The sequence below is a fragment of the Panulirus ornatus genome, chromosome 39 (assembly GCF_036320965.1).
Source record: "Panulirus ornatus isolate Po-2019 chromosome 39, ASM3632096v1, whole genome shotgun sequence".
NCBI classification, from domain to species: Eukaryota; Metazoa; Arthropoda; class Malacostraca; order Decapoda; family Palinuridae; genus Panulirus; species Panulirus ornatus.
In genome coordinates this window covers 9,285,072-9,307,571 of record NC_092262.1, presented here as the reverse complement: position 1 = coordinate 9,307,571, position 22,500 = coordinate 9,285,072, and positions in this window count along the sequence as shown.

Here is a 22,500-nt window from a genome sequence, read left to right as displayed (position 1 = left end):
AGGGAAGGGAAGGGAAGGGAGGGGGAGATGTGGTGGTGGAGGGCATGGTGGTAAGGGAAGGGTGGGGGGGTGAGGGGGAGGGGAGGGGAGAGGAGGAGAATGTGTGTGTGGGGGGGGAGGGAAAGCTCCCCCTCCCCCCCCATCCCCACCTAGCTATCTCGATGTGTCAGAGAGAGAGAGAGAGAGAGAGAGAGAGAGAGAGAGAGAGAGAGAGAGAGAGCCTTGAATATTATATAATTCAAATAACTCCCTCTCTAACTTGAGTTAGGGCAGAAGCGCGAACGTGCGTGTGTCTGTCTGTCTGTCTGTCTGTCTGTCTGTCTCTCTATCTGTTCGTGTGTGTGTGTGTGTGTCGGTGTGTCTGTGTGTAAGTCATGCACTCCCTCCAGATCTCACATGCACGGGAGGGAAGGGGTTGGGAGAGGAGGGAAGGGTTTGGATATATTGACCGACACAAATATACCAGCGTAGACCCCACACCCACAAGAGATATGCTCGGGGGTAGAATATGTCATGTTGTATATACTCTCTCCGTCTGGAGAAGAGGCTATGTGTGGGGCTGGCGAGCCCGCGCGCACACACACACCGAACTATATGTTCCCCCCCCCCCAGATAGTATACTCCCACGAAGATTATATCTCTGTTATATGCTTGTCCCTCTGTGTGTGTGTATATATATATATATATATATATATATATATATGATGTCTGTAGCCAAAAATAGAATTGTCCTTGGATAGAAATATCCTCTCTCTCTCTCTCTCTCTCTCTCTCTCTCTCTCTCTCTCTCTCTCTCTCTCTCTCTCTCTCTCTCTCTCTCTCTCTCTCTCACACACACACACACACATGCCAGAGAGCTGCCGTACACGCTCATCATATTCTGCATGGCAAAAGTCCGTCATTGATATGAAACTCTGGACACAAGAGAGAGGTTGATATAAGTCTCTTGTCTCCTTCTTCATAACCCAATTAAGTCTCGTCCCTTCTCGCCTTCTTATATATATATATATATATATATATATATATATATATATATATATATATATATATATATATATATATATATATATATATATTTTTTTTTTTTTTTTTTTCCAAAAGAAGGAACAGAGAAGGGGGCCAGGTGAGGATATTCCCTCAGAGGCCCAGTCCTCTGTTCTTAACGCTACCTTGCTAATGCGGGAAATGGCGAATAGTTTGAAAGAAAAAGAAAGAATATATATATATATATATATATATATATATATATATATATATATATATATATATATATATATATATATATATAACTATTTATCCACTTATAGCCCCGAGAATCGAACCCTGGGCCATTTTTATGGCAGCCAGGTAGTTTTAATATACCCTAAACCACAATGAATATTGTAATCAAAACCCACTACCACTCCTCACTGATTGACCCATCTTGTGAAGGAAAACCGCGGGTTCGAATCCCTCCTCCTCCTCCCCCCCCCAACGTACAGTGGTGTGCATCAAATATCATGTGTGTACATCACATGGATATGTGTGTTGAGTGGTTACATGACGCGGGGGGGGGGGAGGGGGGGGAATGATAAACCTTGGTTTTTCATACTGTGTTTTAACCATTTATCAAACATAGTCTAAAACATCTTGCTATGTTCTTGGTCTACCTTGTTTGGTTTTTTTTTTTTTTTTGTTTTCTTGTTTGTCTTGTTGTGCGTCTAGGTTTATTTCATGGCAATGTAATACTAATTTATTTTTTTTTTTTCGATTCTTTTTATTCATTTTCTGTTAAGTGGTAGAGGTATGGGAAACTTAACCCACATTCCAAAGATTCTGTGAATTTAGTGATTTTATTGATAGTTACAGTTACCTTGTTTTCAACCCTTATTATCAATCATATATATATATATATATATATATATATATATATATATATATATATATATATATATATATATATATATATAATTTCAAAAATGCTTCGAAAAATTCTAAATTTCGATACCTTATTTTGTGAGATCTTCAAAGTGTAAAGATTTTGACTGTTATAAATTTGATATCTACATTTAATCACACATTCCTAAACTGTAAATTTGAATGTAGTGTTGTGCTTCTTACAAACTTTGATTCAATTCATAAGATGGTGACTTATTCCTAATATTATTATTTTTGTGGAATTAATTCTGGATATTAGATTTACTATAGAATTTAAGGCCAGAATGATATTCATATATGCATACATACGGAGAGAATGAGTGAGGAAAGATTGACAAAGAGGATATATTTGTCAGAGGTGGAGGGAACGAGAAGTGGGCGACCAAATTGGAGGTGGAAAGATGGAGTGAAAAACATTTTGAGTGATCGGGGCCTGAACATGCAGGAGGGTGAAAGACGTGCTAGGAATAGAGTGAATTGGAACGACGTGATATACCGGGGTCGACATGGATTGAACCAGGGCATGTGAAGCGTCTGGGATAAACCATGAAAAGTTTTGTGGGTCCTAGGTGTGGAAAGGGAGCTGTGGTTTCGGTGCATTACACATGACAGCTAGAAACTGAGTGTGAACGAATGTGGCCTTTGTTGTCTTTTCCTAGTGCTATCTCGCGCGTGCGCGGTGGAAGGTGGGGTGCCATTTTATGTGTGGCGGGGTGGCGACGAGAATGGAAGAAGGCAGCAAGTATGAATATGTACATGTGTATATATGTATATGTCTTTGTATGTATATGTATGTATACATTGAAATGTATAGGTATGTATATGTGCATGTGTGGGCGTTTATGTATATACATGTGTATGTGGGTGGGTTGGGCCATTCTTTCGTCTGTTTCCTTGTGCTACCTCGCTAACGCGGGAGACGGCGACAAAGTATAATATATATATATATATATATATATATATATATATATATATATATATATATATATTATATTATACTATCTTTATTGTTATTATCATAATCATAATATACATCACAAGAGAACAAGTGATATAGAAATGTGCTGGCGGCGACAGAAAATTTAAAACACAAAAACCCCAGCATTTCCGTGATAATTCTCCTACGATAGAGAAATGATTAACCAATTTAGGTTAATACAGACATATATGTACATATATGTATGTACATGTATGTACATATATGTACATATGTGTGTGACCTGACGAGGTCATGCTCCTTACATGTAATATATCTATGTGAAAACCTACATTTGTACATATACTTTGAATATATATATATATATATATATATATATATATATATATATATATATATATATATATATATATATATATATATATATATCCAGTTTATGGAATTTGGGTATGCTTTCCTACATTTTCCTTTCAGATATATTTCTTCATACATCTATCATAGTCAAGACAGACGTGTTACTAAAGAAATCTATATATCTATCCATCTATTTCTCCGTCTATATCGCCAGTTAGTTGGAATGTTAGAGATTCAATATTTGCTTCAAAGTTCTCGTTACATGTAAATGTAAATATGTGTCATACAAAGTACTCATCTTCAAATCGTAACGCCCTTAATCCAGACTTGATATTTAGAGGTCTATGATCTAACTTAATACAGCAAGATAAATCAAGACCTATTGTATACTAAGTTAGGCTTCCTAAGTTAAACAAAACAAATTTCTCAGTGTTGATTTGACTAAGATAAACAGTTTAGTGAGGTGGAGTCAATATCATATGTGTAAAATTCGATAGATTTAATAAAAGGGAAATTTTCGACTAAGCCAAACCAGCATTCGTTATATATATATATATATATATATATATATATATATATATATATATATATATATATATATATATATTGTGTGTGTGTGTGTGTGTGAGTTTGTTATGGTCAATTTGTATAAAACACGTATTTTTTTTCTATGATTTTTTAGGTTAATATTTTCAAATTATATGCCAAAAGCAACTGCATTTCCTCAAAAGGATTTTGCTTGCTATTAAGGTGCGTGAAGACCAGACCCATACACATGACACGGTGGGAGACACTTTATACCCCAGTGGGATGGGTTAATGAGGAGGTCTTTGGAAAAGCGCTGAAGTATCCAGAAGATACACAGACAGAATACTGAAGAAGGGTTTTGCCTCATATGAGGCTCATGATCTCCACATGTGCTGAAGATGTGTGCAAGATACACAGACAGAATACTGAAGAAGGGTTTTGCCTCATATGAGGCTCATGATCTCCACATGTGCTGAAGATGTGTGCAAGATACACAGACAGAATACTGAAGAAGGGTTTTGCCTCATATGAGGCTCATGATCTCCATATGTGCTGAAGATGTGTGCAAGATACGGCCGACGTGAAATGTGGCACAAGACGTCGCTGGAGGAAGGTAAAGTGTCAAGGGAACGGAGGAGGAAGGCACATGTTGTGCCCATCTCCAAGAAAGGAGACATGGAGGAGGTGCTGAATTGCTGACCAGCCTCTGCCGAGTGTGGTCTGGAAGGGACTGGGAAATGGAAGCAGAAAGGAATTAGATGACAACAGCGTCAATTCATGAAAAGCAGATTCTCAAGACAGCATGAGCTCCATTTTAGAGATACTTGAACGAAACGTTTGACTCTGCAAACACCGCACCTCTCAGGAGGTGGGCAGAGATGTTGGTTCTACAAGAAATACAGAAAATATCATCTTAAAAGAAGGAAACATAAGAACGCATGTGAAGAGGATCTTTCTGGAAATGGATTGAGGTCAATAGTGGCGTACGACAGGGATCCGTCTTGGGGCCCTTCCTGTTCTTGATCTATGTATATGAGTTCCCAGAGGGTCTCATACCTGAATATATTTGCAGATGATGCCAAGGTCATAAGGGTAAGTGTAAAGAATTGTTAACGGTCGTTTTGTCTTCTAACGGAACTTGGATTAACTCCAGATTTGATCTGATAAATGGGTGGTGAAGGTCAGAACGAGTAAATGTAATGTAATGAGGATGGGACACAGTGAGAGAAGACCTCAATATGAATATCATCCATCAGGGAATAAGCTGCAGGAATGTGTGTGTGTGTGTGTGTTGAGAGGGACTTGGGAGTGGACATGGTGCCCCGGCCCCCTAACCTGTGGCCAGAGTCCCACATTAGGAGAATAGTTAAGGAGACCAAGTGTCTGCTGGCAAATATTAGAATACCATTCAAGTATATGGATAAGGAAATATTCAGCCAGCTGTTCATATCCTACATAAGGCCAAAACTAGAATATGCTTCTCAAGTTTGATCACCCACCGCAGCTAAAGAAGCACAAAAAGCTAATAGAGAAGGTCCACAGGAGGACAACAACAAACATGCTACCAGAGTTAAGAGAGATGAGTCACAGTGAGAGGTTAGAGGCCTATGATTTGTCCACCACAGAGGAGAGAAGAGTAAGATTCCACAATTAAGTTTGTAAACCAGTTTTATGAGGTCCAAAGTAAACGTATATTCGAGAGGTATGGGGATATAGGAACCACATGAAATTAAGCAACTACCTTGTGTAAAAAAAAAATATAATAAATATATAGAATATAGAAGTACTTTTTAAACACAAAATTGGTGGATGTATGGGTTGCATATATATATATATATATATATATATATATATATATATATATATATATATATATATATATATATATATATATATATATTAAAGTGTTTTAGATATCTGAGAGTGGATCTGGCAGCGGATGGAGCCATGGAAGCGGAAGTGAATCATAGGGTGGAGGAGGGGGCAAAAATCCTGGGAGCCTTGAAGAATGTGTGGAAGTCGAGAACATTATCTCCGAAAGCAAAAATGGCTATGTTTAAAGGAATAGTGGTTCCAACGATGTTGTATGGTTGTGAGGCGTGGGCTATGGATAGAGTTGTGCACAGGAGGGTGGATGTGCTGGAAATGAGATGTTTGAGGACAATATGTGGTGTGAGGTGGTTTGATCGAGTAAGTAATGTAAGGGTAAGAGAGATGTGTGGAAATAAAAAGAGCGTGGTTGAGAGAGCAGAAGAGGGTGTTTTGAAATGGTTTGGGCACATGGAGAGAATGAGTGAGGAAAGATTGGCCAAGAGGATATATGTGTCAGAGGTGGAGGGAACGATGAGAAGTGGGAGACCAAATTGGAGTTGGAAAGATGGAGTGAAAAAGATTTTGAGTGATCGGGGCCTGAACATGCAGGAGGGTGAAAGGCGGGCAAGGAATAGAGTGAATTGGATCAATGTGGTATACCGGGGTCGACGTGCTGTCAATGGATTTAATCGGGGCATGTGAAGCGTCTGGGGTAGACCATGGAAAGTTGTGTGGGGCCTGGATGTGGAAAGGGAGCTGTGGTTTCGGGCATTATTGCATGACAGCTGGAGACTGAGTGTGAGCGAATGGGGCCTTTGTTGTCTTTTCCTAGCGCTACCTCGCACACATGAGGGAGGAGGGGGATGTTATTCCATGTGTGGCGAGGTGGCGATGGGAATGGATAGAGGCAGACAGTGTGAATTGTGTGCATGTGTGTATATGTATATGTCTGTGTGTGTATGTATATGTGTACATTGAGATGTAGGGGTGTGTATGTTTGCGTGTGTGGACGTGTATGTATATACATGTGTATGGGGATGGGTTGGGCCATTTCTTTCGTCTGTTTCCTTGCGCTACCTCGCAAACGCGGGAGACAGCGACAAAGCAAAATAATAATAATAATAATAATAATAATATATATATATATATATATATATATATATATATATATATATATATAATATATATATATATATATATATATATATATATATATATATATATATATATATATATATATATAAATTGAATGAAGAAATTATGATGTAGGCGGCCTCCACATAAGACGCATTCTCTCTCTCTCTCTCTCTCTCTCTCTCTCTCTCTCTCTCTCTCTCTCTCTCTCTCTCTCTCTCTCTCTCTCTCTTCTGTCTTATTTCCTTCATTTCCTTTGTCCCTCGTCATTCATCTCTTGATCATCTGTCGTCTGTTCTCCTTCTGCTTCGTCTGGAACAAGGGCCTCTGTATTGCTTCTTCGTTGTTGTTCTTGGGCCTGTAATTCATTTAACTTTCCTTCTTTACTTGGCATGTCGCTTTTAATCATTCATTTAGGATATTATTTCTCACATCATTTTCAAAAAGGGAAAAAAAAGAATCCAGTTTATTTGTTTGGTATTATTCTTTCTCTCTCACTTTGATTATTAGTTTTTTACTTCTTAGTAAATAATCAATACTTTCTTTCCTGATTTTTATATATTTTCTAAAAGTATTCCTTCAATCATTTTGATTTTCACGAGCTCGTATGCAACTTTCAATACATATTGGTTATATTTGTCAATTCATTTCCTTATATACATTTTATTTATGCCATAGACATGTTTTCCATTACAATTACGTTCTTTTTTTTCGTATTTCTATACTTCATTTCCTTAATTTATTCATATTTTATTATCTCTGACTACTATCTTTAAAATTTGTATTAAGATGCTCTGTAGCTATCATATATCTGATTTATCCTTGTAATCGTATGACTGTAGTTATAGATTACTGTATTCTATTCCCTATGTTTACCATACATTAGGTACTGTATTTTCTGTTCTATCTTTTCCCCCTTTAATTTTGCATACATTACGCTACAATAACTCATACAGATCATTCGTAAGTGGAATTGAAAGACAGATAAATGTAAATTGGAATAAATTAATCCATTATACATAAATACATCGTAAGATGAATAAGATAAAAAGATTATTTGAAATAAACTTATTCCAAGTAAGTCAAACTGAAGATTAAAGATGAAATTAAATTTTTGAGAATTTTATAAATAAACTGGCAATGTGGGTTGAGAAAGTTCTTCTTGGTTTCATTCCTTTTTACATCTTTCATAAAGTTATCATTTATTTCATTATTCTCCATCCTCGTCCAAGTTAATCCAATTTTTTTTATTCAATCTTTTTTTTTTAAACACTTTGATCCGGGGTTAAATTTATTTATATCTATCCGGTATCCATTTCGACTATCAACCTATATAGTTTTCAGTAATTCATTTTCTTTAATCCATAAATTTTCTCTTTGTTATTCTTAATAGTTGCAGTTTCGTGTAATAATCACATCATCAGGGGAGACACAAGAGAGAAATATAACAGTCAGTTGATATACATCGATGAGACGTAGCTAGGACGCCATTTGATAAACATGTTATAACCCGAATGGAGGTGGGGGGGTCAAGTCTGGCAACAAGAGTTTCATGAATTTATCATGTGGACAAGAAAGGGAATTGTTTACAAATTTTATCAACAATAAAGCTATCCATTTTGTATAGACCATCACTAATATTAAGATTGTCATTCTTTATGTATTTAATTATAGAAGATTCAATGATATTTCTCGTGGTAATAGAGTTAGAGTTAATAACTGAGATGGCGTTACTCCAGTCAATACAATGATCATAGTTTTTAACGTGATTAAGCAAGGCATTTGATTCTTGTCCCGTTCTTATACTATATTTATGTTGCTTAAGTCTAACAGAAAGATCCTTACTAGTCTGCCCAACATGAAATTTATCACAATATCCACATGGCACTTTATAGATGCACCTAGGAGAATTTTCTGATAAATTCCTGATTAAGATACTCTTTACAGTATTGTTGTTTGCTGAAAACAACATTTACATGAAAGATTTTGAGCAACATGGGAAGATAGATGGATATGACCTAAAATCCTCATTTTATTTCTTTTTTAATCTCAGCTTAATATTTTTTGTTTGCTATGTTATTTCTAAATTTTACTTTTTTATGGGATGGTAGTGACTGAGCGGGTGAAGACATGTACAGAGCATCAGACTGGGGAGGAACAGTGTGGTTTCAGAAGTCGTAGAGTATGTTTGGATCAGGTGTTTGCTTTGAAGAATATGTGGATCTGGAGTAAGTGTATGATTTGGGTTGATAGAGATGCCTTGTTGAAGGTCGTGCGAATATATTCTGTGGTAGGATAGGTACCATATTTAGTGAAGAATTTTGAAGGGGTTTTAAAGCTAGTGTGCAAGTAGGAAGGGAAGATGGAAAGTTGTTCTAAGTAAAGGTGTGTCTGATTCAAAGATTTTTTAATGTCATCGTGGCTCTTTGATCTGTTTATGGATGGAGACGGTGAGGAAGGTAAATAAGAAGGTCTTGGTGAGAGAGGTAGGTTTACAGTATGATGATATATTAGTCGATTGTTGTTTACGGTTAACACAGTTCTGGTGTCAAACTCCAAAGCGAAACTCCAGAAGTTGATAACAAGAGTTTGGGAGAGTGTGTGATATGAGGAACTTGTAAGTTAGTGAGGATAAAAGTGAGGTAATGCGGTGCAGCAGCAGGAGGCTGTGGGCTCCTTTAGATATATAGGGGTGGACATGGCAGCGGATGGAACCATTTGAGTTGAAGTGAGACATGAGGTAGGTCAGGGGGCGAAGGTTCTGGGAGAACAGTGAAGAGTCTAGAAAGAAGGGTTATTGTCATTTAGGGCCAAAATCAGCGCGTTTAAGAGTTAAGACAGTCCTAGCGGTGTTGAGTGGATGCACCTCTTTTGGTCCTGATTGGAAGAGAATGGCAGAGGGTGGATGTATTAGAAACTAGACGTTTAAGGACAATATGTGAGGTGGGTTGATCGAGTCAATAAAGACAGTGTAAGCGATGCCTGTGGTAATAAGGAAGATATAATTATGGGAGCTGAACAGGGTATATTGAAGCGGTTTGGAAATATGAAGAGGATGAATGAAAAGAGATTGACAAAGAGGATCAACGTATCAGAAGTGGGGTTAGTAAGAGGAAGGGAAAGAAAGCGGCTGTGGAAGAATGGAGTGAATGATACCTTTGAGTTGTTGGGGTCTAACATGCAGGAGGATTAAAAACATACATTGTATGAAGAATTTTTGATAAATGTGATATACATGGGGCGACGTGATTGCAATAGGTTGAACCAGGACATAAGAAGCAGTCAGAGGAAGGTACAGATTAGTCTATTGGACCTGGTTGTGGATAGGATAAGGGCTGTGGCTTCGAAACACTATACATGGCAGCTTGAGAATGACTGAACAATGACACCTTTTCTCTGTCTATTCCTGGCGCTACCTCGCTAAAGCGGGAAACAGCATAAAGGTATTCCAAAAATCATTTTTTTGTTTTGTAAATTCATTTCTTTCTAAGGTTTCGCCTTGATAGGAATTTAGCGTTTTGTTTTGGGTCATTTTCTCAAATATTATTTATTCCATCTTTTTTTCTGGCACTTTTATAAACTATCTTGATTTAAAAGTTACTCTATTATCTTTCTTTTGTGTCTGTCTACGTCCAACCTACCTGATTTTGTATCGTTGTTTGATTTTTTTTTTCTTTTCTTCAAAAGTTATATCATTCTGTCTAGTTATTCGCCATATTTTCTTTGTGAAAATTTCAATGGTGTTTGTTTGTTTGTGTGTGTGTGTGTGTTATTAGATTTTTTTGGTAAATTTGAGTTCTGTTGTATTTTCGTTTACTTTTCATATGAATATGATTATTTTTTCCCATTTGTTTGTGAAATAATTTCTATCGATCAATTATCATTTATTTAAAATATTTACTTGTGTTCCAAACTTTTTAAAGTGTAAGTCTAACTAAACTTACTACCCTACTTTATGAATCATAAGTTTAAACCCTGAAAGTTGAAGATCAGAATTTACTCTTCCGCTTTATAAAGTGTAAGTTTAAAACCTGTAAATCTAAAGTCAGAATTTACTCTCACACTTTATAAAGAATAAATCTAAAACCTGTAAGTTTAAAGTCTGAACTTACTCTTGTAAGTTCTAGACTAATCACTTACAACTTTCTAGCTTCGAAACTCTACTTCCACTCGTACTTAATACTTATTCTCACCTATTCCCACTTATACTTACAGACATACGTTCGCACTTCTACTTTCACACTTTTAAAGCACTAAATCGTCTGTCATTATTTTCGTGATAATTATTTTCTAAATGAATGTGTTCTCTTGTTTACCTGTTGTTTTATTTGTGACAGTCAAATTTCAAGCTTTTAACTCCCGGCTTAGCTGTCTAGTGCTGAATCCCATATATATATATATACATATATATATATATATATATATTTTTTTTAAACTATTCGCCATTTCCCGCATTAGCGAGGTAGCGCTAAGAACAGAGGACTGGGCCTTTGAGGGAATATCCTCACCTGGCCCCCTTCTCTGTTCCTTCTTTTGGAAAATTAAAAAAAAAAACGAGAGGGGAGGATTTCCAGCCCCCCGCTCCCTCCCCTTTTAGTCGCCTTCTACGACACGCAGGGAATACGTGGTGTTGGATGTGTCCACTGGTATGTTATAGGGGGTGTGATGTAAGATAGGCACACACACACACACACACACACATACACACACACACACACACACACACACACACACACACATAAACACACACACACACACACATAAACACACACACACACACACACACACACACACACACACATAAACACACAGACACACACACACACACACACACATAAACACACACACACACACACACACACACACACACACACATAAACACACACACACACACACACACACACACACACATAAACACAGACACACACACACACACACACACACACACACACACACACACACACACACACACACACACACACACACACACATAAACACACACACATACACACACACACACACACACACACACACACACACACACACATACACACACACACACACACACACACACACACACACATATCGCACGCCTCTTCAACGATACTCCTTTGCCTGATAGATTTACCCCTCCCTCCCCGCCCCCCCCACCCCTTGTAACCCCTTCCTGAACGAAGAACACACACCCCCCTCCCCCCCCCACCACACTCTCCCTCCTGATTATCACTGTAGTTACGTTGTAAAGTGACACGTTACTCCACTCCTGTGTTATCACATTACCTTCCCCTCCCCCTCCCCTCCCCCTTCCCCTCCCCCTCCCCTTAGTGTCAGTATATGTAAAGCATGGTTGATAGATGTGTTATCAGCACATTATCTGTTATCTGGATATCATCATCTAGAACTGCTTGTCTGTGTCACTGTCAAGCAAGAGTTGGCTCTTCCTCCATCTCCCTTCTTCATGTGTTCGAAATTGGGCCCAGGGGAATTGGGGAGAAAGGGGGGGGGAGGGGAAACATGAAAATTGGCTGAAGCGGTTAGTTTGGTCGTCCAATTCGTCCTGAACTGTTTCTTCCCCCAACCCGGGGTCAGTGAAGAGGTCAACCCACATGGGAGGAGGTCACGGGGTATCTGAAAAAAGAGATGATGGTTTTGAAGGGAAAACGACACCCCCCCCTCCCCTCCCCTCCCCTCTCCTCTCACGTGGTTTGGAGGAGTGTGTTTAACAACAACAACAACAACAACAACAACAACAACAACCCCCCTCCTCTCTCTCCCCCCCCACCTACCCCCCTACCCCCCCCACACCATCCCACCCAGGTAAAGTTATACGTGTTTCAGTTGTGGATGGCGTGACCCCCCCCCCCCCGGTTGACTTTGCAGTGGGGGAGGGGGAAATGGGGGGGCGGGGGGGAGGGGAAGCAAGAGGAAAAGGAAGTTAGGGAGGGGAGGGGAGGGTGGTTCAGGGGGGGGGAGATCTAAGGCGGGATCGGTAAGGGGTGTAGGGTATGTGTGTGTGTGTGTGTGTGTACACGATCATGGCAGTTGTTAACGACCAGGCCTGTTAACTACTGGACGAAACAGACAGTTGGAACAGCGCTGACCACCCATCCTCCCACACACTTTCCCCCACCCCCCAACACCCACCCCCTATAAAACACGCCCCTCCTCCACCTACACCTCCTCCTCCTCCTCCACCTCCTCCTCCTCCTCCTCCTCCTCCTCCTCCTCCACCTCCTCCACCTCCTCCTCCACCTCCTCCTCCTCCTCCTCCTCCTCCTCCTCCTCCACCTCCACCTCCTCCCCCTCCTCTTCCTCCTCCTCCTCCTCCACCCTCACCCCCTACTTACACAATGATACCCCCCACCCACCCACCCCCCTCCATCCACCACCACAAACACACACACACACACACACACACACCTCCCAACACCACCCCCACCCCCCCACCCCAAACCTGCGCGTGGAGTGCTTATCGCTAAAGTTCATGGCGCAGGTCTGCCAAGAATTGCATGTGGGAGGTCAACTCTCTCTCTCTCTCTCTCTCTCTCTCTCTCTCTCTCTCTCTCTCTCTCTCTCTCTCTCTCTCTCTCTCTCTCTCTCTCATGCCATAAGTGAGTTATTCAGTTATCTGTCTTGCTGTGTCCGTGTCTCAGTTATTAGTGCAAGTGTCTGCACGTCTGTCTGTCTGTGAATGTATCTATCAATATATATATATATATATATATATATATATATATATATATATATATATATATATATATATATATATATATTCCTATGAGTCCACGGAGAAAATGAAACACGATAAGTTTCCAAGTGCACTTTCCTGTAGTAGTCATATCATCATCAGGGGAGACACAATAGAGAAATATAACAGTCAGTTGATATACATCGAAGAGACGTAGCTAGGACGCCATTTGGTTAAGAAGTGCACTTGGCAACTTATCGTGTTTCATTTTCTCCGTGGACTCATAGGAATATATATATATATATATATATATATATATATATATATATATATATATATATATATATATATGTATATATATATATATATATATATATATATATATATATATTTTTTTTTTTTTTTTTTTTTTTTTGTCGCTGTCTCCCGTGTTTGCGAGGTAGCGCAAGGAAACAGACGAAAGAAATGGCCTAACCCACCCCCATACACATGTATATACATACGTCCACACACGCAAATATACATACCTACACAGCTTTCCATGGTTTACCCCAGACGCTTCACATGCCTTGATTCAATCCACTGACAGCACGTCACCCCCGGTATACCACATCGCTCCAATTCACTCTATTCCTTGCCCTCCTTTGATCGAGTAAGTAACGTAAGGGTAAGAGAGATGTGTGGAAATAAAAAGAGCGTGGTTGAGAGAGCAGAAGAGGGTGTTTTGAAATGGTTTGGTCACATGGAGAGAATGAGTGAGGAAAGATTGACCAAGAGGATATATGTGTCGGAGGTGGAGGGAACGAGGAGAAGTGGGAGACCAAATTGGAGGTGGAAAGATGGAGTGAAAAAGATTTTGTGTGATCGGGGCCTGAACATGCAGGAGGGTGAAATTCGGGCAAGGAATAGAGTGAATTGGATCGATGTGGTATACCGGGGTTGACGTGCTGTCAGTGGATTGAATCAGGGCATGTGAAGCGTCTTGGGTAAACCATGGAAAGTTGTGTGGGGCCTGGATGTGGAAAGGGAGCTGTGGTTTCGGGCATTATTGCATGACAGCTAGAGACTGAGTGTGAACGAATGGGGCCTTTGTTGTCTTTTCCTAGCGCTACCTCGCACACATGAGGGGGGAGGGGGATGGTATTCCATGTGTGGCGAGGTGGCGATGGGAATGAAGAAAGGCAGACAGTGTGAATTGTGTGCATGGGTATATATATATATATATATATATATATATATATATATATATATATATATATATATATATATATATGTGTGTCTGTGTGTGTATATATATATGTGTACACTGAGGTGTATAGGTATGTATATTTGCGTGTGTGGACGTGTATGTATATACATTGTGTATGGGGGTGGGTTGGGCCATTTCTTTCGTCTGTTTCCTTGCGCTACCTCGCAAACGCGGGAGACAGCGACAAAGCAAAATAATAATCAAAAATAATAATAATGATAATAATAATGATAATGACAATGATAATAATGACTATGATAATAATGATAATAAACGGGGTATTGAAAGGGCCTTCAAATGACAGCTAGAGACATGTGTTTTGTAAAGAATAATTCATATTTCAATTAGCATTAGTAATACAGAAGTTACAAAGGTGATATTTGATATATATATATATATATATCCCTGGGGATAGGGGATTAAGAATACTTGCCACGTATTCCCTGCGTGTCGTAGAAGGCGACTAAAAGGGGAGGGAGCTGAGGAGGGCTGGAAATCCTCCCCTCTCGTTTTTTTTTTTTTTTTCCAAAAGAAGGAACAGAGAAGGGGGCCAGGTGAGGATATTGCAAAAAAGGCCCAGTCCTCTGTTCGTAACGCTACCTCGCTAACGCGGGAAATGGCGAATAGTGTAAGGGAAAAAAAAAATACATATATGAAGTAGTAGGTTGTAGACGAGCGGCTGTCTGTGTGTGTGTGTGTGTGTGTGTGTGTGTATGTGTGTGTGTGTGTGTGTGTGTGTGTGTGTGTGTGTGTGCGTGTGTGTGTGTGTGCTGTGGTGATTGTAGAAGTGATATTGGATGGGGGAAGTCCGGTTGGGGTGGGGGGGAGGGGGGGGGGAATAATGAGTTGCTTGTGGTTCTGCCCCCCCCCCCCCCCCCCCAAGCAGAGTCTGTGGTGGTTAGGTTTAGAACGCTGAACTACACAGAGGGTTTTAACAGACAGACAGACGGATAAACAGATAGACACTGTGACAGACGGATAGATAGACAGACAGACAGACACACAGACAGACACACAGACACACAGACAGATAGATAGAAAGACAGACAGAGAGACACACAGACAGATAGAAAGACAGACAGACACACAGACAGATAGATAGAAAGACAGACAGAGAGACACACAGACAGATAGAAAGACAGACAGACACACAGACACACAGACACAAAGACAGACAGATAGACACACAGACAGATAGAAAGACAGACAGACACACAGACACACAGATAGAAAGACAGACAGATAGACAGACAGACAGATAGACAGACAGACAGATAGACAGACAGACAGATAGACAGACAGACAGATAGACAGACAGACAGATAGACACACAGACAGAGAGACACACAGACAGATAGACAGACAGACAGAATGGATGCCTCGATCCACCAGTGATCTCCCCGCTCTCCCAGACGCCTCACATGTCTCTCTCTCTCTCTCTCTCTCTCTCTCTCTCTCTCTCTCTCTCTCTCTCTCTCTCTCTCTCTCTTCCGGAACACTGGGTGTTCTCCGTCGCGGTGGTGAGCGCCACGCGCTGTCTCATCACAGACTGCCACCTCATGTCGAATGTCAATGCCTGCAAAGTTTAGCCCATCAAACATGGGTATAAGTGTGTAGTATAAGTGTGTCGTATATGTGTGTAGTATAACTGTGTAGTATAAGTGTGTGTGGGTATAAGTGTGTAGTATAAGAGTGTAGTATAAGTGTGTAGTATAAGAGTGTAGTATAAGTGTGTAGTATAAGTGTGTATGGGTATAAGTGTGTATGGGTATAAGTGTGTCGTATATGTGTGTGGTATAAGTGTGTGGCATAAATCTATCTTCACCTATCTCTTTTTTTCTTTTTTTTTTTTGACGAATTTCAGACCAGAAAGGTCTGCTTGCGTTGGTCTGGCAAGGTCGGGTCACGAACAACATGCCAAGCAGGCAACGAAGTAGAACCTTATCTCCCCCCGCCCCTCTCTCTCTCTCTCCCCACTCTCCCAGCCTCTCCCAGCCTCCACTCTCCCAGCCTCTCCCAGCCTCCTCCCAGCCTCTCCCAGCCTCCTCCCAGCCTCTCCCAGCCTCCTCCCAGTCTCTCCCAGCCTCCTCCCAGCCTCTCCCCACTCTCCCAGCCTCTCCCAGCCTCTCCCAGCCTCTCCCCACTCTCCCAGCCTCTCCCAGCCTCTCCCAGCCTCCTCCCTTCTACTGTATTTCTGTCTATCGTTACTTGATTCATGTTTGTATGGAGCTTTGGATCTGCCGTCTTGTCTCCATCTATAGTGGTGGGTGGGGAGGAGCCTTCTGCTGTACTGTCCTGTCTCCATCTATAGTGGTGGGTGGGGGAGGAGCCTTCTGCTGTACTATCCTGTCTCCATCTATAGTGGTGGGTGGGGAGGAGCCTTCTGCTGTACTATCCTGTCTCCATCTATAGTGGTGGGTGGTGGAGGAGCCTTCTGCTGTACTATCCTGTCTCCATCTATAGTGGTGGGTGGGGAGGAGCCTTCTGCTGTACTATCCTGTCTCCATCTATAGTGGTGGGTGGGGGAGGAGCCTTCTGCTGTACTATCCTGTCTCCATCTATCTAGATCAGGGATGTAGGATAGTATGAAAGTCTTCTAGCAGCTAACAACATCATGGACCATCAGGGCGCTTCAACCATCTATATCCCTCATTTACAACTACGTCATCCAATTACTTTCTACGTCATCCAATTACTTTTAGACGACACTGATCCTTGATATGCTGTGGTCGATTACACATCGTAAATGTAATCTAAAAGGGAACTAGAGATACTATGTCATAGTTATGAATTACCTTCTACCCCCTCCCCCATCCCCCTTGCACGCACACACACACACATACACACACACACACACACACACACATACACACACACACACACACACACACACACACAGTTCAGTGAAACACATGACACCGTGACTGTGTGTAACATCATGTATTGATGCGGTTATAAACAGGCAGCAGAAATGTCAAAGATAACAGGAATATGCGATAAGGAAATATATATATATACATATAAATATATATGTATTTTTTTTTTTAACTATTCGCCATTTCCCGCATTAGCAAGGTAGCGTTAAGAACAGAGAGACTGGGCCTTTGAGGGAATATCCTCACCTGGCCTCCTTCTCTGTCCCTGGCTGATTTTTAAGTCTCCTCGATATTCCTGTTCAGAGAGAGAGAGAGAGAGAGAGAGAGAGAGAGAGAGAGAGAGAGAGAGAGAGAGAGAGAGAGATTGATAGGTAGGTAGATAGATAGATTGATAGATAGATAGATAGAGAGAGAGAGAGAGAGAGAGAGAGAGAGAGAGAGAGAGAGAGAGAGATTGATAGGTAGGTAGATAGATAGATAGATAGAGAGAGAGAGATTGATAGGTAGGTAGATAGATAGATAGAGAGAGAGAGAGAGAGAGAGAGAGAGAGAGAGAGAGAGAGAAATGGGCTTACGTTTACTTATGCGAATTCTTTCTTGTTCGCTCAAGGGAAACAAACAAGAAATAAATAATCTCTTTCTTCTTGATACTTTCTCGTGCGTAAACAATTTCATTATAATTTTATTTTTTCTCCCCCTTTCACAAAGTCTGTATATATCCACTTTCGATTTCCTATATCGGCTATTGATTCGCAGCTCACAATGATTATTTCATTTTATCCTTTCCTTCCTCATTTCATAGTCCTTTGCGTATTTCATCTTCTCTTTTCCTTCCTCATTTCATAGTCCTTTCCGTATTTCATCTTCTCTTTTCCTTCCTCATTTCATACTCCTTTGCGTATTTCATCTCTTTTCCTTCCTCATTTCATAGTCCTTTGCGTATTTCATCTTCTCTTTTCCTTCCTCATTTCATAGTCCTTTGCGTATTTCATCTTCTCTTTTCCTTCCTCATTTCATACTCCTTTGCGTATTTCATCTTCTTTCCTCCCTCATTTCATACTCCTTTGCGTATTTCACCTCCTTTCCTACCTCATTTCATACTCCTTTGCGTATTTCATCTTCTTTTCTTCCTCATTTCATACTCCTTTGCGTATTTCACCTTCTTTCCTTCCTCATTTCATACTCCTTTGCGTATTTCATCTTCTTTCCTCCCTCATTTCATACTCCTTTGCGTATTTCATCTTCTTTCCTTCCTCATTTCATAGTCCTTTGCGTATTTCACCTCTGGAGTTTGGATGGATGTCCAACGCTCATTTCGTCTGTTTTTGTGATGGTAAGTCGATTGGATGTTTGTGGGTTGATTGTAGGATGTATGTAGATCCTCGCCAGGGAGTAGGCGGGTGATGGCTGGGATTGGGTAATTGCTGGCATGGATTGGAAGGGTGCTAAGGGATTGGATGGTTGCGGTGAGAGATTGGAACGAAGAGCAGAAATGGTTCTATGGTGATCAGCCACATTTTACCACATCTGCATCACATGGCAAGCAACAGTGAACCGTCGTGCTCAAGGGTCGTATACCGTCGTGCTCAAGGGTCGTACCGTCGTGCTCAAGGGTCGTACCGTCGTGCTTAAGAGTCGTATACCGTCGTGTTCAATGGTCGTACCGTCGTGCACAAGGGTCGTACTGTCGTGCTCAAGGGTCGTATACCGTCGTCCTCAAGGGTCGTACCGTCGTGCTCAAAGGTCGTACCGTCGTGCACAAGGGTCGTACTGTCGTGCACAAGGGTCGTACCGTCGTGCACAAGGGTCGTACCGTCGTGCACAAGGGTCGTACCGTCGTGCTCAAGGGTCGTATACCGTCGTGCTCAAGGGTCGTATACCGTCGTGCTCAAGGGTCGTATACCGTCGTGCTCAAGGGTCGTACCGTCGTGCACAAGGGTCGTACCGTCGTGCTCAAGGGTCGTACCGTCGTGCTCAAGGGTCGTACCGTAGTGCACAAGGGTCGTACTGTCGTGCACAAGGGTCCTATACCGTCGTGCACAAGAGTCGTACTGTCGTGCTCAAGGGTCGTATACCGTCGTGCTCAAGGGTCGTATACCGTCGTGCACAAGGGTCGTACCGTCGTGCTCAAGGGTCGTACTGTTCAAAAGACCCGATATTGATATTAGGATAACAATATTAGGATATTAATATCACCAAATCATTTACGCCCCTTACCGCCAAGTGGGTATCCATCTTTGGCTTAATGACTGAATTGGTCAGTTAGTTAACGACAAAGTCATCCTGCGCTGTCCATAGGAGGAAAGATATTCCATTAAACAGTGCCTATCAGGGCCTCAGGCTCGTATCCAGGTACACGGCGAAACAAGTGATAACTGACTTAATATTCGCTGGTCAAAGCAGTGCCTATAGAAAAAAACCCAGACAGTCCATCTTTGACCATTTCTAAGTGCATTATCGAGCGCATGTGGTATAGAAAACCCACCCAGTCTCCCCAAACGCATCTTCGGTATAGCCAAAGATGATTATAGCCAATATGTAGATATAGAGGGAAGCAGAGATGTGGTTCGCGAGGGATCATTATGCGGAGTTACTGAAAACTATATCTTGGATTGATCAAGTCCTTCCAGAGTAACCCTATCTGTGTGTGAGAGAGAGAGAGAGAGAGAGAGAGAGAGAGAGAGAGAGAGAGAGAGAGAGAGAGAGAGAGAGAGAGGCAAAATAGTCAGCTATTTTTTATATATATATATATATATATATATTTTTTTTTTTTTTTTTTTTTTTTTTTTTTTTTTTATACTTTGTCGCTGTCTCCCGCGTTTGCGAGGTAGCGCAAGGAAACAGACGAAAGAAATGGCCCAACCCCCCCCCCCCCATACACATGTACATACACACGTCCACACACGCAAATATACATACCTACACAGCTTTCCATGGTTTACCCCAGACGCTTCACATGCCTTGCTTCAATCCACTGACAGCACGTCAACCCCTGTATACCACATGACTCCACTTCACTCTATTTCTTGCCCTCCTTTCACCCTCCTGCATGTTCAGAGCCCCGATCACACAAAATCTTTTTCACTCCATCTTTCCACCTCCAATTTGGTCTCCCTCTTCTCCTCGTTCCCTCCACCTCCGACACATATATCCTCTTGGTCAATCTCTCCTCACTCATTCTCTCCATGTGCCCAAACCATTTCAAAACACCCTCTTCTGCTCTCTCAACCACGCTCTTTTTATTTCCACACATCTCTCTTACCCTTACGTTACTTACTCGATCAAACCACCTCACACCACACATTGTCCTCAAACATCTCATTTCCAGCACATCCATCCTCCTGCGCACATCTCTATCCATAGCCCACGCCTCGCAACCATACAACATTGTTGGAACCACTATTCCCTCAAACATACCCATTTTTGCTTTCCGAGATAGTGTTCTCGACTTCCACACATTTTTCAAGGCTCCCAAAATTTTCGCCCCCTCCCCCACCCTATGATCCACTTCCGCTTCCATGGTTCCATCCGCTGACAGATCCACTCCCAGATATCTAAAACACTTCACTTCCTCCAGTTTTTCTCCATTCAAACTCACCTCCCAATTGACTTGACCCTCACCCCTACTGTACCTAATAACCTTGCTCTTATTCACATTTACTCTCAACTTTCTTCTTCCACACACTTTACCAAACTCAGTCACCAGCTTCTGCAGTTTCTCACATGAATCAGCCACCAGCGCTGTATCATCAGCGAACAACAACTGACTCACTTCCCAAGCTCTCTCATCCCCAACAGACTTCATACTTGCCCCTCTTTCCAGGACTCTTGCATTTACCTCCCTTACAACCCCATCCATAAACAAATTAAACAACCATGGAGACATCACACACCCCTGCCGCAAACCTACATTCACTGAGAACCAATCACTTTCCTCTCTTCCTACACGTACACATGCCTTACATCCTCGATAAAAACTTTTCACTGCTTCTAACAACTTGCCTCCCACACCATATATTCTTAATACCTTCCACAGAGCATCTCTATCAACTCTATCATATGCCTTCTCCAGATCCATAAATGCTACATACAAATCCATTTGCTTTTCTAAGTATTTCTCACATACATTCTTCAAAGCAAACACCTGATCCACACATCCTCTACCACTTCTGAAACCGCACTGCTCTTCCCCAATCTGATGCTCTATACATGCCTTCACCCTCTCAATCAATACCCTCCCATATAATTTACCAGGAATACTCAACAAACTTATACCTCTGTAATTTGAGCACTCACTCTTATCCCCTTTGCCTTTGTACAATGGCACTATGCACGCATTCCGCCAATCCTCAGGCACCTCACCATGAGTCATACATACATTAAATAACCTTACCAACCAGTCAACAATACAGTCACCCCCTTTCTTAATAAATTCCACTGCAATACCATCCAAACCTGCTGCCTTGCCGGCTTTCATCTTCCGCAAAGCTTTTACTATATTATACTTTGTCGCTGTCTCCCGCGTTAGCGAGGTAGCGCAAGGAAACAGACGAAGGAATGGCCCAACCCGCCCACATACACATGTATATACATACACGTCCACACACGCATATATACATACCTATACATCTCAACGTAATATATATATATATATATATATATATATATATATATATATATATATATATATATATATATATATATATATATACACTCTTTTTATTTCCACACATCTCTCTTACCCTTACATTACTTACTCGATCAAACCACTTCACACCACAAGTTGTCCTCAAACATCTCATTTCCAGCACATCCATCCTCCTGCGCACAACTCTATCTATAGCCCACGCCTCGCAACCATATAACATTGATGGAACCACTATTCCTTCAAACACACACATTTTTGCTTTCCAAGATAATGTTCTCGACTTCCACACATTTTTCAACGCTCCCAGAACTTTCGCTCCCTCCCCCACCCTATGATTCACTTCCGCTTCCATGGTTC